The sequence below is a fragment of the Phodopus roborovskii genome, unplaced genomic scaffold (genome assembly GCF_943737965.1).
Source record: "Phodopus roborovskii unplaced genomic scaffold, PHOROB, whole genome shotgun sequence".
NCBI classification, from domain to species: domain Eukaryota; kingdom Metazoa; phylum Chordata; class Mammalia; order Rodentia; family Cricetidae; genus Phodopus; species Phodopus roborovskii.
The window spans coordinates 25,878,073-25,893,551 of NW_026126571.1; positions in this window are offsets into that span (position 1 = coordinate 25,878,073).

Below are 15,479 nucleotides of genomic sequence, written 5' to 3' on the forward strand. Positions count from 1 at the left end.
TTAAAATATTTTAATTATGATAGTTTGAACATTGTCTCATTCCACTGATTTCCTCTCTCACACACTTCTTATTTTCAGGGTGTGTTGAAGTGGCCATGGGTATTTTGGGAAACTAAGGGCCAATAAAGTAGAGAATACATTTTATTGGTGCCTAGTGGACTATTTACACTGAGATAGACATAATAAGCTCTTTTCAGCCCCTAATGTAGGAATCTCATTGGGATTATCCTTATGCCAACTGCCAACCTTGTTATGTAATCCAAAGATGTGGGAGATGTCCCTTTGTATGCTGTGAATATATGTTTCTTTTATTGGTTGATGAATAAATGCTGACTGGCAAGTAGCCAGGCAGGAAGATAGGTGGGGCTACCAGACTAGAAGGCTGGAAGAGGAACTCAGAAAGTCTTCAGAGAGACGCCATGTAGCTGCTGAAGGAATATCATGCTGGAGCATTATGGGTAAGCCACAGCCTTATGGCAATACATAGTTTCATAGAAATGGGTTAATAATTAAGAGAGAGCTAGACAATAAGAAGCCTGAATCATTGGTCAAACAGCAGTTTATAATTAATATAAGCCTCTGTGTGTTTACTTGGAACTAAATGACTGTGGGACCAGGTGGAACAGAAAATCCATGTTTAACCTTGCCACAGTGTCTTGTAGTACTCACTGGAGGAAGCTTGAAACAAGTTTGGTTGGCTGTTGTGTGGCAAATTCCTCAAATCATAAATATGTAGAAACTATAAGGTAGAGATTTGGCACTCTGGTCAAGAGTGGAGGAAATAAAGTTGTCACACTTATATTTTAAAATATACACAGCACATGAATAATAAGGACCACCTGAACTTCCAGAATGGCAGAACAGGGCCTCTGCAAAATCCTCCCTCTGTGATAATAAGAATGATGGAAAATTGTCAAAATTAACTTTTTAGGGTGCTAGAAATCAACTAAAGGCTTATATCCACCAGGAAGAATTATTCAAGAAAAATGGTTTAATCTCTGTAAGAACAATGAAATGTGATATTTAAACTTTTCCTGTCCCCAACAAATATGGCTACCAATGCCATCACCATCTGAGAAGCCAGAGCAAGTTAAGAGCCCTGCTCCCAAGCCCCACTAAAGCCAGTTCCTGAAACAGGGCCCAGAGGCCCTTGAGCTGAGACTGATCTTAATGCCCCATCCCTAAGGACTAGCATTCATTGAACCAGAGGGCGCGATGCAAACTTCCAAAAGAGAGAGAAAAACAACAGTCCTACCCAGCTATGATGTCTCTGAAGCACATCAATGACCAGCATGGCACAACAGTCCCACGAGTGCAGTGATGGCACACACATCTTGGTAGTAACCAATTGCTTTCTAATTGAACTTGGGACCTGCCCCACAAGAGGAATTCCATGTCTGGTAATGGAAACCTGGCTAACCACTACTCAGTGCTAGTGAACCCATGGTTATTGGAGGAGAGTCTATAACTACTACTTTACTAAACCAGCATAATCCCTAGTAATCTATAACACATCTGTATTTATCCAAAAATATGCATAGTCTTAACCCTCATCAATACAATTCTCTTTGCAACAAATGGAAACCACTACAGAAAATCACAACCATTCCATATGCAGGGGTGTGGATACCGGTCCCAATGGTTACATCTACAAAACACTCATGTGCCTAAGGTTCATAGAACATTGTGGAAGAGGGGATTGAAAAAAATATAAGAGCTAGAGAATCAGGGACTTTTCTGTGAGATTGTGTCTCCTAATAGCATTAGAAGCTTTACCCATAAAGTCTCAAAAACACAACTGCCCAAATGTGAGCTAAACAAGGATGACACCAATGACCATGACAAAGTGGGCCTCACCCCTACACAAAGAACTACAGGCAACCCAGAAAGCTGGGAGCAGGAAAGGTGGTGTGGAAGAGCACACCAATTGCTTTGCCCATTGTCAAATAGTCAGCCCTGAAAACATATATACAAGTAACATTATATGGACTCAACAGGTTATACATAGGAATAAATATGTACATACAAATACATATTTGTGTGCCATCAGAAAAAAGAAAAAAATAAAGCCATAGTAAGTGTCTCAGTTAGGGTTTCTATTGCTGTGATGAAACACTATGACCAAAAGGCAAGTTGGGGAGGAAAGGGTTTATTTGGCTTACACATCAGCATTGCTGTTCATCTCACTGAAGGAAGTAAGGACAGGAATTCAAACAGGGCAGGATCCTGGAGGCAGGAGCTGATGGCAGAGATCGCAAAGAAGAGCTGCTTACTGGTTTGCTTCCCATGGTTTGCTCAGCCTGCTTTCTTACAGAACCCAGAACACCAGCCCAGGGATGATACCCCCAACCATGGGCTGGGCTCTCCCACATTGGTCCTAAATGTGAACACACCTTACATCTAGATCTCAGGGAGGCACCTCCTCAGCTGAGGCTCCTTCCTCTCATGACTCTATAGCTTGTGTCGAGTGGATGCACAAAGCCACACAGTACAGTAAGATGTCACCCTCAAATACTCCTATCTTTGAAAGACTGACCACATCAGGTGTTGGTGAAGTTGTGCAAGAGCTCAACTTGAATACTGCAATGGGAATGTGAAACAAAGGCCTAACTTGGAAAACAGTTTGGCCCTTGCTTAAAGCTGCCTGTCGACTTGCTAAATGAACTGGCCATTCTACTTCTAGATGATTATCCTAAGGAAATGGAGATCTATGTCCTAACGAAGACTTGTGTGAAGATCATCAACTTTTATTTAAAATAGCCTGAAGGGGCAGAGAGAAGTGGTTAAGAGCATTGACTGCTCTTCCAGAGGATCCAGGTTCAACTCTCAGCTCACTGGCAGCTCACAACTGTAACTCCAGTTTCAGGGAACCCAAAACTCCTCATGGCTAAACATTAATACACATGAAATGAAAAGAGCCTAAAATTAAAAGCAATTCAGGGTCCACCAGGTGAAGGCTTAATAAAAATGATACATCCATACAGTGGAAATGCAAGTTGAGCATATCTTAATTTGGAAATCTGAAACACAAGCTTCTATAATACCCAAAACTCTTTGAGAACTAACACGACACCATAAGGTTTACATTAGGAATGTCTGACTTTTTGGCTTCTCTGAACCACTTTGGATGAAAAAGAATTGTCTTGAGCTACTCATAAAATACCTTGAAACTGCCAGGTGGTGGTGGTTTACACCTTTAAACCTAACAATTGGGAGGCAGATACAGGTGGATCTCTGTGAGTTGGAGACCCACTTGGTCTACAAAGTGAGTTCCAGGACAGGCTCCAAAGCTACACAGAGAAACCCCGTCTCAAAAACCCAATACATTTAAAGAAAGAAAGAAAGAAAAAGAAACCTGTGTGTGTGTGTGTGTGTGTGAAGTTTTAAAATACTTAAGTATTTAAAAGATGTTACAAAATTGCCTTCAAGCTATGTGTACAAAGTATACAAAATGTAAATTTATTTTGTGTTTTAAAACACAAAATACACCCCCCCACACACATGAATATACACACAGATTCAGAATCTGAAATACTTCAAGTCCCAAGTGTTTCAGACAAGGGACACTTGTACCATGAAGCAGTAGAAAAGAAGTAACTACTGACACATGGCAAATGGATGAAGATGAAAATCATGATAGGAAAACAGACAAAAATAGCAACCATTGCATCATTCTATTTAAATAAGGTTCTAGACCATGCAAACTCATCTTTAACATTTGACAGAAAACAAATGAGTAGAATATTGGGACATAGGTTATAGACAATGACTGACAGGCAGGAAGGATTAAAATAGAAGCACAAGAAAATTTTGAGTGAAGAATATTCACTATCTTGACTATACATAATGATAGTTTTGCCAGTTCATGGCAAAAATAATCAAATCATACATTTCCCGTATATGTAGTTTGTTGTATGCCCATTATATTCCAACTAAGTTGTTAAAAAAGGAGGCTGTGGTGGCTTTTGCATATATGAGACAAAACACTTCATTATTTGACCAACTTGTACTTGTTTCAAAAACATCTGAAGATTTAACTAACACAGTTAAGCTGGTAACAAGCTTAGAAACAATGTAGTTAACATTAAATTTGTTTCTTTTCTTTTTCTTTTTTCTTTCTTTCTTTTTTCTTTTCTCTTTTTTTCTTTTTTTGCTTGTTTTATTTATGTATTTATTTGTTTTACAACTGGGTTTTATTATGTGGCCCAGGATCCCCTCAAACTTGACATTCTCCTGCTTAACTTCTTAATTGCTGGGATCATATGTGATGCAATTAACTTTTAAATACAAGTTTTAACTTTAGTTTTACTTCATGTGTGTGTGTGTTTTGCCTGCATGTGTGTCTGTTTGCTCCTTTGTGTGCCCAGTGCCTACAAAGGCCAGGGGAGGGTGCTGTATATCCTGGAGATAGAATTACACAGGTTTGTGAGATGCATGTGAATTCTGGGAATCAAACTCTGGTCCTCTAGAAAAGAAGCCAGTGTTCTTAACCACCATCTCTCCAGCCCACGGTTAATTTTTTTTTTTTAATGGTTTTGTTGTTTTTAAAATCTGTATCACCATTGGAACAGTGGACACAGGGAAACTATCAATATGAATAAACAGAAAAGTGTTTTTTAAAGTATTACTTTAAAATCCTTAATGAAGGTGAACATCTTTCCTTACATTTATGGGTACTTGTGGTTTTCCTTTGAGTGGTGCCTGCTAGTCTTTGTTTATTCTCTTTTGGAGCCTTTTCTTTCTGTACATATTCTTTGTTGAGGTAGTTTTTAGCCAAATTTGAGTGTGAAGTCATATGTATGTAAAATGTTCAGAAAATCATCAAAAATGCAGGATCGAGTCTCCAAGGACAATAAAACAGATGAACAAAATCAAATTAGTGAATCCAAGATTAAAAAAAAAATATGAAAAGGGTACGGTGGAGGCAAAGGTGGACTGAGGGACCTGAGAAAGCTGTCCTTGAGTGACCCTATCCAGATACTTCCTTTTACTATCCAATTTAGTGTGTTGGGCATGCCTGCAGGAAGTCAGGGCTTTTCCAGAGTTTTCTGCCTCCAGTAAACACAAGAATTCCCCAGGTTACTGATGCTTGTCCAAGTGTCTGTCCTATTCTGGTAAATTTTTTTGCTCTTGGCAAACTCTAACTCAGTGTGTCCTCTTAAGGCTACAGGATTCCACAGAGCTGCCTCCACACTGGAAATCTGGAATGTGCTGCCGATGCCGTTGACCAAGATTCCTAGTACACTGCCTTCTGAAACCCAAGCTGGCTGAAGACTGCCGTCATCAGTCTCGTTTAATGACTATCCACGCAGTTGCCACTACTGCTGTAGCTGAGCCTCAGGGTGGCTGTCAAATAGAGCAAGACAAATAGCTGTGGCTTAAGTGGGGAGGACGCCTGCCCTATTTATTGCTACCATAGATATTTAAGGATGCTAAGCCAGGCTCTAGTTACTGTCATTGTCCTCATGCTGTGTCCACATTCTCATATTTTTTATGTGGTCCACACGTTTGTTGTCCTTCCCCCAGTTGTACTTAGGCTCTGCAGAACCTGAAACATCCCTGATTCCAGGCAAAATTTCAGGAGAAGTGTTGTGTGGGTGCTCTCATGTTTTTCATTGTTATTTTACTTGTTAAGTGGCAGGGTGGCATAACAGAAGCAAACTGGTCTGATGTCATACCTCCTTCCACTTCTTAGTGTCTGTGCAATGTCAGCTTGTGTGCTGGCTAGAGTCATTCGGAAAGGACTCTCAACTAAGAAAATGCATCCATAAGATTGGCCTGTGGGCAAGTCTGTAATGTATTTTCTTAATTAGTGATTAATGTGGATGATCAAAATGCTGTGTTTTATGGGTCTTGCTAGCTTGTTGATTGTGAAGATATGTACCTTAGAGGCGTTCCTTTATTTCCCATGTTTCCTACATACCAATTGGCTCTCACGTCTAAACTAGGCCAAAGCAAACAGAGCCTTGAACTTGAAAGAAGAGGAAGACAGATATGGTTTTGGCTATGGGTTTAATTGATTCATTCCGCAACGAAGTACTGTTTTTGTCTTGCATATCTCAAATTTAAAGTTTTCTCAGGGAGAAGATTGTTTTGCTTTTCCTATTTCTAAGGCTTCAGTGCAGGCAAAAAAGGTAGAACACAAACTTTCATAGCCGTACATTCCCCCATGACATTGAAAGCGTATGGTAAGGGGTGAACATTCTTTCAAACAAGATAGTAAGCCATTGTATGGGCACGTTCCTATAATTCCAGCTTGTGGAAGGCAGAGACAGAAGGATTAGGAGTTCAAGGTCATCCTTGGCTCCATTGTGAGTTTGAGGTCAGTCGAGGCTGTCTCAAAAACAAAACCCAAAAGTCAAAGCAGCAGTGTTTAGACTGTTCAGATACATTAGTTTACATGGTCACATTCTGGAATGTAGTTCTTTCCCCCCCTCTTCTACCTTCATCTGATTCTTAAACTGAAAAAAATAAAAGCAGTGTAATTTAATTACAAATTCATCCTCACCTTAAAAGTATGAGTGGTGTGTGTGTTTCGGGGGGGTGAGGGGGAGGGAGAGAGAACACATAAATTATAATGAAAAAAGGGTCAGGAATGAAAAGCAGTATCTCAAATATCCTTAAGAAACTGAAGTCCAATAAAGTCGATACATTTCTTATAATTGCATAATTGGCTTAACTTATGAAATTGAAATGCTATTTTAGTTTAAAAGGACAGCATGACAATGAATCATGCTACAAATGGATTTCAGTCCAAGGCATTTAGTTCTGCTTCACCTTTGCTAAATGAAAGTAAATGTTGACTCGCTTCTCCTGCATACTTAAAAATAGATGGAGTGTTTCAAGCCACCTTGATTCAAGCATATAAATATTTATGCAAAACCTAGGTAGAGCAGTATGAGAGATTTGCAAATATAACCTCTACTCATTATATAAATTATCAAACACTTCTGATTATTTTGCTTCTTTCATCATTTATTAGCAACTTAAAGAGAAGATTGAGGGTCTATTACTCAGTCTGCCTATCAAAGGGGCCCCTTGGAAGTGGATTACACAGAATAGCTCAGTACCAGGGAGAACTCTGAGTGTACGAGATCTACTGGATATGCCAGAGGCCCAGCAGGGAAAGGGCTCCTAGATTCGACTGAAGGGCATAGATTACTTCTTGAGGGAGACTGACACTTGTGACCAGGGTAACAAGATATCCCGGTAACTGAATACTCATTATGTGTTAGCCACTGTACATAACATCCATATTCATTGTCTCATTTAATGAGGACAACAATACTTGGCATAGGGAATATTACTAGCTTCATTTTGCAGGTAAAGAAACAGGCTTTGAGAGATTAAGCACTTTGCCTTGGGACACAGAAAGTGGCAGGCAAGGCTGGGGTTATATCTTTATAGATAGATTGTTTACCTATCATGAACAAAGCTCTGGCTTGGATCCCAGTACAGCCTAGATGGGGTGTAGTGGTGCATACCTGTAATTCCAACACTTGGGAGGTCATCCTGGGTCAGAAACAGTCTCAGAGCGAGTTGGGGAGACACACATTCACATTCATCACTGCTCTAATCACAATAGCTGGTAACATGGATTCAGCCTAGGTGGACAGTGAAAATGTGTGGCGTATGCACAATGGGATTTTATTCAGTTTATAGGGGAAAATTATGAATGATATAACTAGGCACCCAAATACAAACAGCACACATTCTTTCTCAGCTTCAGATTTGTTTGTTTAATTTGGAGTGTCTGTGGAGATCAGCAAACTAGAAGGGACCCATGAGAATGGAGCGGAGGCCTTAAGCGGGGAGAAGGGACAGTAGAACTCAGGTAACATGAAGGTAGAAGGAGAAGGAGGATATTGGGAATGGGAAGATTCAAATGGTGATGGGGGGAGAGGGAGGGTAAATCAAAATTAAGGATGTATGAGAAAGCCGTATGTGCTGATATCTTTTGTTTGTCCAAATAAAGCATGTCTGAAGATCAGAGGGTGGAACTAGCCACTAGCCAACCATAGAGGTCTGGAGGTTTGTACAGACAGACAGGAAGTGAGATGGCTGGGTGGAGAGAGGGATATAAGCGGGAGGAGACAGGAACTCGGTCTCTCTCCCGCTGGGAAGCCAGTCAGGTAAGGGTGCCTTTGGCTTGCTCCTTCCTTTCTTTGGCTTGCTCCTTCCTTTCTTTGGTCTTTCAGCATTCTCCCCTATGTCTGATTATGGACTTTTATTGTTAAGACCTATTAGAACTCGTGTTACAGCTTTATTGAAACAAACTACTTGTAAGCTAATTAAAAATTACAAATAAAAAGAGGAGTTTGAATGGAGGTATCCTGCATGGGTAGACAGTACTGTTCCCAAAAGCTATAAATTATTAAATTAAAATACCAGTTCAGGTCATAGGATGCTTCCCTACGAGACACCCAAACAATACAGGTTAATGGCATTGCTCTTAGCTGCCCAAAACTAGATGCCCTATTGCTGGACCTCACACGTTTGATTGTAAGACATAGAGAGATCAAGCATGCACTGACCTGGAAATGTCCCTTCTGTTGACTAGCTTTCATGGTTCTGGAAGATGTTATTTAGGCCACCTGGGGAGTAAGGTTCAATGTTCTTATTCAGCAGGAAATCGTGCATGTACAACATGCACCTGCTAGGCAAGATCTGCCCATTGGTGCAATAGAAACATGACTGTGACAGGGGCAGTGACGGTAAATAACCGCTTTCTGATTGGATTTGAAGTCTGCTATAAAGGAGGGAGTTTGCCTGGTACTGTAAGCATGGTTGTAAGCCTGTGTCTGGAGAGGTCAGGCCATAGGTCCTACTACTACTACTACTACTGTGGCTCTGCTAAATGGACATGCTGTCAAAATGCCATCTATATATTTGTGTTTATACCTATAGATTAGTGCCACTCAGTGGAATGGTTCCCAATTTGTCAAAGTGCCAAGACTGTCGAGTACTTAGTACGAAAGGAGACATTTCTATTAATCCCTCCCCCCGCCCCCCCCCCCCGACGACTCAAGGACCATCACAGAAGAGGTAGGAACAGAGGATGTGGAGGAGCGCTGTGAAACCCTGCCTTCTGAACGTGCCAAGATGGTTGCACTTGAACTCACAGCAGCTACAGTCATCTGCACAGGACTGAGTCTGTCAACATCCTAGCATGGATCAGAGAGGAAGAATGAAGCCCCACCCCTCATTGAGAAGCTATTGGAAGTTAGTGGCTGCTGGGAGGAGGGAAAGTGTTTTTCTTCAATGGTGTAGACAGTAGTAAATGGTTCATGCTTCAGCATATAACTGCATACCCTGCTCATGCCAGAAACCCTAATTAACATTACATGAGAAGAGCAAACTACAGTGAAAGCAGGGGGAATGTTGGAAGAAGGGAATGTTGGAAGAGAGAGTGGGGGAGGGTAAAGGGGCAAAGATGGTCAAAATACATTGTATACAGGAATATTAGAAATATTTACTTTTTCCAAAAGAACTTGGAGTGGAAGCTAGGCCCGAGTGAGTGTGCCTCTAATCTCAGTACTCAGGAAGCTGAGACAGGAGTGTGAATTCAAGTCTGGCTAGGTACATAATGAGATCCTATCGGAAAAAAGGGAAAAAAAGTTGTTTATACAGTCACAGGGGGGAAATATACAACATGCTGTTGTGGAATGTTTCTTTACACTGTGTAAGATGTATCACTGTGACTGGCTTAATCAAAAGCTAAACAGCCAACAGCTAGGCAGAGAGCTCTGCGAAGAAAGGCAGAGTAGCCAGCCAGACTCGGAGTAATCAGGATGGGCATAATGGAGATAAGGTTAAGAGCTTGTGAGGGAAAGTAGATGATAAGAATATGGGTTAATTTAAGTTAAAGAGCTAGTTAGAAACAAGCCTAAGCTAAGGCCAAGCTTTTATAATTAATAGGTCTCCATGTCATTTTTAGTGAGCTGGCAACCCAAAGAAGAATTCTTCTATAACATACAATGTTTCAGTGTGGGGGTCGGGTGGGGGAGTGGGCAGTGCAGGCAAATGAGCCCAGAAACCCACATCCCTACCCTATTATACCGACCGATCCTGGATGCAGAAATACGTTTTCCCTAGTAGTATCAAGTGCCGTCTATGGTGTGAACCTGAGCAGGGCAGATCAGAGCCAGCGCCTTTGGCTGCTTCTCAAGAATGAAACCCCAAGTGTTGCTGCTGCTCTGGACATTGAATGCACTACACAGATGCAGAGCCACTCTTACCTTTCCTATAAACTGTAGTAATACCTCCACTAAAGTTCTGTGACTCATGCCAGTAGCCCTGCTCAAATGAAAAGCCGTAACAGCACGTGTTGTTAGCCGCATCTCCAGGCCAGTGTTTCCATTTTCTTGGCCAACAAGGCAGGGAAGAATGTGCAGGCAGTTCTCATCACTCTGCTGTGGCTGAGCTCTGGCCCATGCCCATTGAGGGGCTCAGCAAACCTCCAGCACTTACAGCTTCTGTCCTTAGATGTCAGTCAGAGTGCTAATCACCAGCCCAAGGGACTGTTGGTTCCCAGAGCACTCCTCTAACAGGCTGAGTTATTTTCTCATCGCTATTGCAAAATACTTGACCAAAGCAACCTAAAGAAGGTTATATTTGAGACTACAGTTGATCATGGAGCAGAAGGCGTGGTGGCAGAAATGCACCCTAGCTAGTGTGAGCTCTGCAGCTGTTAAGAAGCAGAGGGAAGTGAATACTGGTGCTCAGTTAGATTTCTTTTTTGTATTCAGTCTGTGACCCAAACCAATGGGATAATGTCACCCATATTTAGGGAGGATCTTCCCTCTTCGAAACCTTTCTAAAATCACACCTAGCAGCATGTTTCCATGGTGATTTTAGATCCAGTCAAATTGACAGCTAAGATTAATAAGCACACAAGCTTCATTCTCCTCATCAGCCCACCTCATTTCCACCCCCGCATCTCTGCCTTGAGGAAGTGCTGACTTGAAAGGGCCGAGAATCAACCCTCTCCAAGACGGCTTCTGCCACCCCATGCCCTGGCATCTTTTGCGACTGGCAAAGAGTCACCGTACCAGCTCTTTCCCCCACATTCTAAGAGAACAAGACTAAACTTCTTAGTTTGCTTCTCAAGCCATGGCTGGGGGAAGCTATAAATCCAGCCAGCAGTCAACCCAACATCTGTCATTTTGCCAGCCAGTTAACTGGAAGTAGTAAATGAAGAAACTACCTTTTCTGCCATTTCATTAATCAACGTCCTGGTCTCTGGCTCTTGCCCTCCACATTCCAGACAACTAAACCATTACCAGCAGGTCTTGTAAACTATGAGTTGTTCTCAGCTTCTAGCAAATGCTCTACATGGCAACAAAACTAGCATCCTTGGGGCGAATTTCTCCAACATTGTTTAGCATTTCCTTATCAAGTGCTTGAGGGCGACCTCTAACTTTACAGCACAGCACCATTTAGACTTTTATCAGTTGTGGATTGGTAGTCAAATCTACTTTGGAAACCTAGTTGGGTAAATCATAACTTCCAGGTTTCACCATGCCCCTGCCCAACTGTCTTTCCAGGACTAATTTCTCCAAATTTCTCTTTGAAAAGAAGCTCTTGTCTCACATAACACAACCGCTAAAACTGTACATAAAGTTGGAACAGGTGGGCTCCCAGAGTCTGGTGGGGGGATTCTACCTATGACTTTTAGGACCTGGAATATGTGAAATCTGCTTTGAATGCCGAGTGCCACATTTGGCATGCCAGCTAACCCTGCACTATGTTTTGTTGAGGCAGAATAACCATTTCTTTAGACGTCTTTGCAACCAGTGGAAATCAGAACTGGATAAACAGCAATCCCGGTGGCAGGGTCAAGGGTACTGTGGGTATGTGGTTCTACTTCAGGACCTGGTACATAGTAATTCAGTAAATGAAATAAGTGTGTGAGCTTCAATAGATTATACAATTTTCTTGCTGCCAGAGTTTTTCTAGCACTGGAATGTGACTGTTGGTGGAAAATACAGTTCTCACTTTAAAAAGAATTCAAGATAGTTTATTCTGAGCCAAACATAGCTGATCATGACCCAAGAAAATAAATTTAGGCCACTCTACATAACATAGTCCACCACAGAAATGGTCACAGAACAAAATAAGTCATAACTCAAGGCATTTCCTTAATGTATTGTAGGGGAGGGCTAGCAAGTTAAAGCAAAGTGTAGAAAAATTCAACTCTAGGTTTTAGATGCTGTTAGATGATATTTTAAACTTTTGGGTTCATGGGAGCTATGGCTTTGGTTTGCAAAGAATATATTTCTAAGATGTTATGCGGGAGTCAATAGGACATCAGGTCAGACACTGGACTAGGCAATGAATGGCCATCAAGAAAGCTAAAAATATTCTAAGGTAATTTGGCTCTGTACTGTCAACACCCTCACTCTTAACAGTCCACTCAGTGTTTTGAAGGGACAAATTCTCTCTCTAAATTTTGTCCTGTAAGGTGCCTTAAAAGAGATGGAGATTTAACTGTATTCCTAAAGCTATCCCGCTTGTGTTTTTTGAAAGAACAGTTTCTCTCTCTTCAGAGATAGTATTAACTGGTCAGGGCACAGTCAATGCTTTGTACTCCTGTGACACTGACTGCTCCCTTTAGGCAGGTGCAGAGAAAGTCATTCTCAAGGCTCAAATGGGAAGTCCTCAGTTATGGGCACCGAGTGTTCCTGTGGCCAGTGGCGTCCCTTTGGACTGGGTGTTTCCAGGTGCTTTGAGTCCTGCTCAAAGAATAGAAGAAGCACACATTAACAGCACAGTAAGGGATTTTATTCAAGACAAAGCAGAAGTTCAGACCACACGGGCTGTAAAGCCTTCAGCTCCCCAGGCTAGAGTGCTCAAGAGTACCTGCTTGTTGCTAGGGGTTTCCATGTGTGAATCCCTGAGGAGTGGGGAATGAAGTGTGGGTAGTTCTCTGTTTTCACTGATGGCTTGCGTGTATAATCCTTTGTTCACTGTGCATCTTGTTTGTCATGATGCCTCTGAGACACACAGTTTGCCTTACTGTGTTTGCACTGAGAAAGATTAGCACGCTGCCTCTAGTTCCAGGATGCATTTGGCTACAAATGAAGGTTACTAAGGTGTTGCTAGGGAGCTGTAGATTGGAATGACCAGATTGCTTTGTTTGGAGAGGGATGTGCGTGTGGCTCTAAGTAAGTGCAGCTCCCAGGTTGCTAAGTGCTTTGTTGAGAGGTAGGTGTGTGTGTGTGTGTGTGTGTGTGTGTGTGTGTGTGTGGTGTACCTGTCTCATTTTCATGAACTACATAGGGTATTAAGTAATCTTTTATTGATAATCTATGACATTGTCTGATTATAACATAATGATTATAACATAACCCCCCCCCCCCGTGTGCATGTGTGTGCATGTGTGTATGAGGGTTTGTGTGTGTGTTGATATCTTGAGGATTTGTGTTTGAGAAGCAGTCTAGATATTTTGGAGATCATGTGAGTTCTGTGTTCAGGCCAGTGACTGTCCACCCCTCTTCTGTGCCCTCTGGCCATCTTACATTGGGGACAGGGAGAACGTCTGAGCCCTCTAACTCAGATGTCCCTCTGTTAATGCTAACCAGAACATGCAGATCCAAAGACCTGGCATTAGTCATTGTTTTAGTTTCCTGGGTAGGGCAGGATGTAATTTTCTGACTACAAAAACTTCAGCTAAGGAGAGGAAAAAGAGAACTTTAAATGTCCAATTTCCATCAGCAGGAAAGCCCACTTTGGGGGGGGGACGGAACTATGTTTCTTGCTTTAGAAAAAGCCCAATGTCCTTTGAGACCACAGAAATCTCTATCACTGCCAAATGGGAAGTTAAAATTAATAGTTTACATCTTACATCAAATCGAAAATCTAGTCTGAACCCAGAAGACTGAAGATTATTTGAGATAGAACTTGGTTTTGCTTGCTTGTGGTCCTTATCTTGTTCCTGTGCTGTCTCTGAAGTGATTTCCTGAACCCATCTGTTTTCTGAACTTTCCCCCTTTCTGTTCACACACACACACACACACACACACACACACACACACCCACACGCTTGGAACAAGGAAACAAATGACAGTTCAAACACAAATGTGTTTATAGTACTCCCCAGAAAATCTTCCCTTTGAATCTGGATCTCTCCTTCTCTGTTAATTAGGTGTACCAGCTTTTGTCTAAATAATAAACAAAAAGTCTTAGAGGTGAGTGAAACCCCAGATTACATGCAATGTAGGGCGTAGCAATTTAATATGCTTGGGAAAATCAGCATGAAGTCAAGCCTTTCAAGAGATATTTTCCAGCTCTGTGATTTCTCAAGTGGCCTTGCAGCAAAAACCGCCTGCTTCTGGTGCTCACACCCAAGTCCAGTGCAGTGAAACTTTTCTCCACTAGAGGGAGCCTTATGCCTTAGATAACAGCAGTTCTCAAGACGAGACGGGGGGGGGCGTTGTTTTTAATGGTTTAAGAAATAGCATTTGCCTTCTACTACTATTAGTTAAATAAAATGAGGCCTCATACCTTAATAACAAAAAGTTATGCATGCCCCACCCCCTCACAACATGTAGGTGGAGGTCAGAGGGCAGCCGGAGGTCAGAGGGCAGCCGCCTCACCTCCCACCTCGTTTGAGAAGCTCTTGTTTGGTGCTGCAACCTCGCCGCCGGCCAGTGGGTTTCTGGGAATTCTCCTTTTCCACCTCCCATCTTACAGCAGAAGCCCTTGGATTGTGGATTCACACTACTTTCAGTAGGTCCTAGGAATCAAACCTCATGCTGTGTGAGGTTAACTCCTTACCCATTGAACTATTACCCGACCCCAGAAAATGAAGAGTCTTTAAATGTGCTTTAGGGTGAGTACTGAAAGGACAGTTGGACCAAATTAAAGGAGTTCCCCTTGGCAAAGTGATGGAAGCTAAGAGTGAAGTGATTGCATGATTTATTTCAGTTCATAAGGTTACCGAAGAGAAAAGACAAGCATAGAAATGTGAGACAGGAGACTGCTCTTGTCTCTTGATGAGCAATAGATATGTTGATTTTTTATAACTTATGAAATTGATTATGTTTGGCTAAAGAATAAATCTAAGCTGGGTCAAGTAGTGCATGCCTAGAATCCCAGCACTTAGGAGGCAGAGGCAGATTTCCATGAGTTCAAGGCCAGTTTGATCTACAAAGCAAGTTCCAGAACAACCAGAGCTACACAGAGAAATCTTGTTTTGAAAAAGAACCAAAAATTTCAAAAATATAACCATATGACTTTCTTATGTAGGTATAAAATCAATGTGAAAAGTACTATTTAACTAACTAAAGATAGTGTTAATAGTGACTTGTTAGAATTTTATCACAGAACCACAGAGAGAGGGAAAGATGGAAAGAGACACAAAGTAAGAAATGCTGAAATGAATTTACAAAGAGGTGTAAAATATATCTGTCCAAAAGACATTTGCATTCCATTGTTAATTTGTATTTCTACACAGATGAATCAAATCATTTGTAATA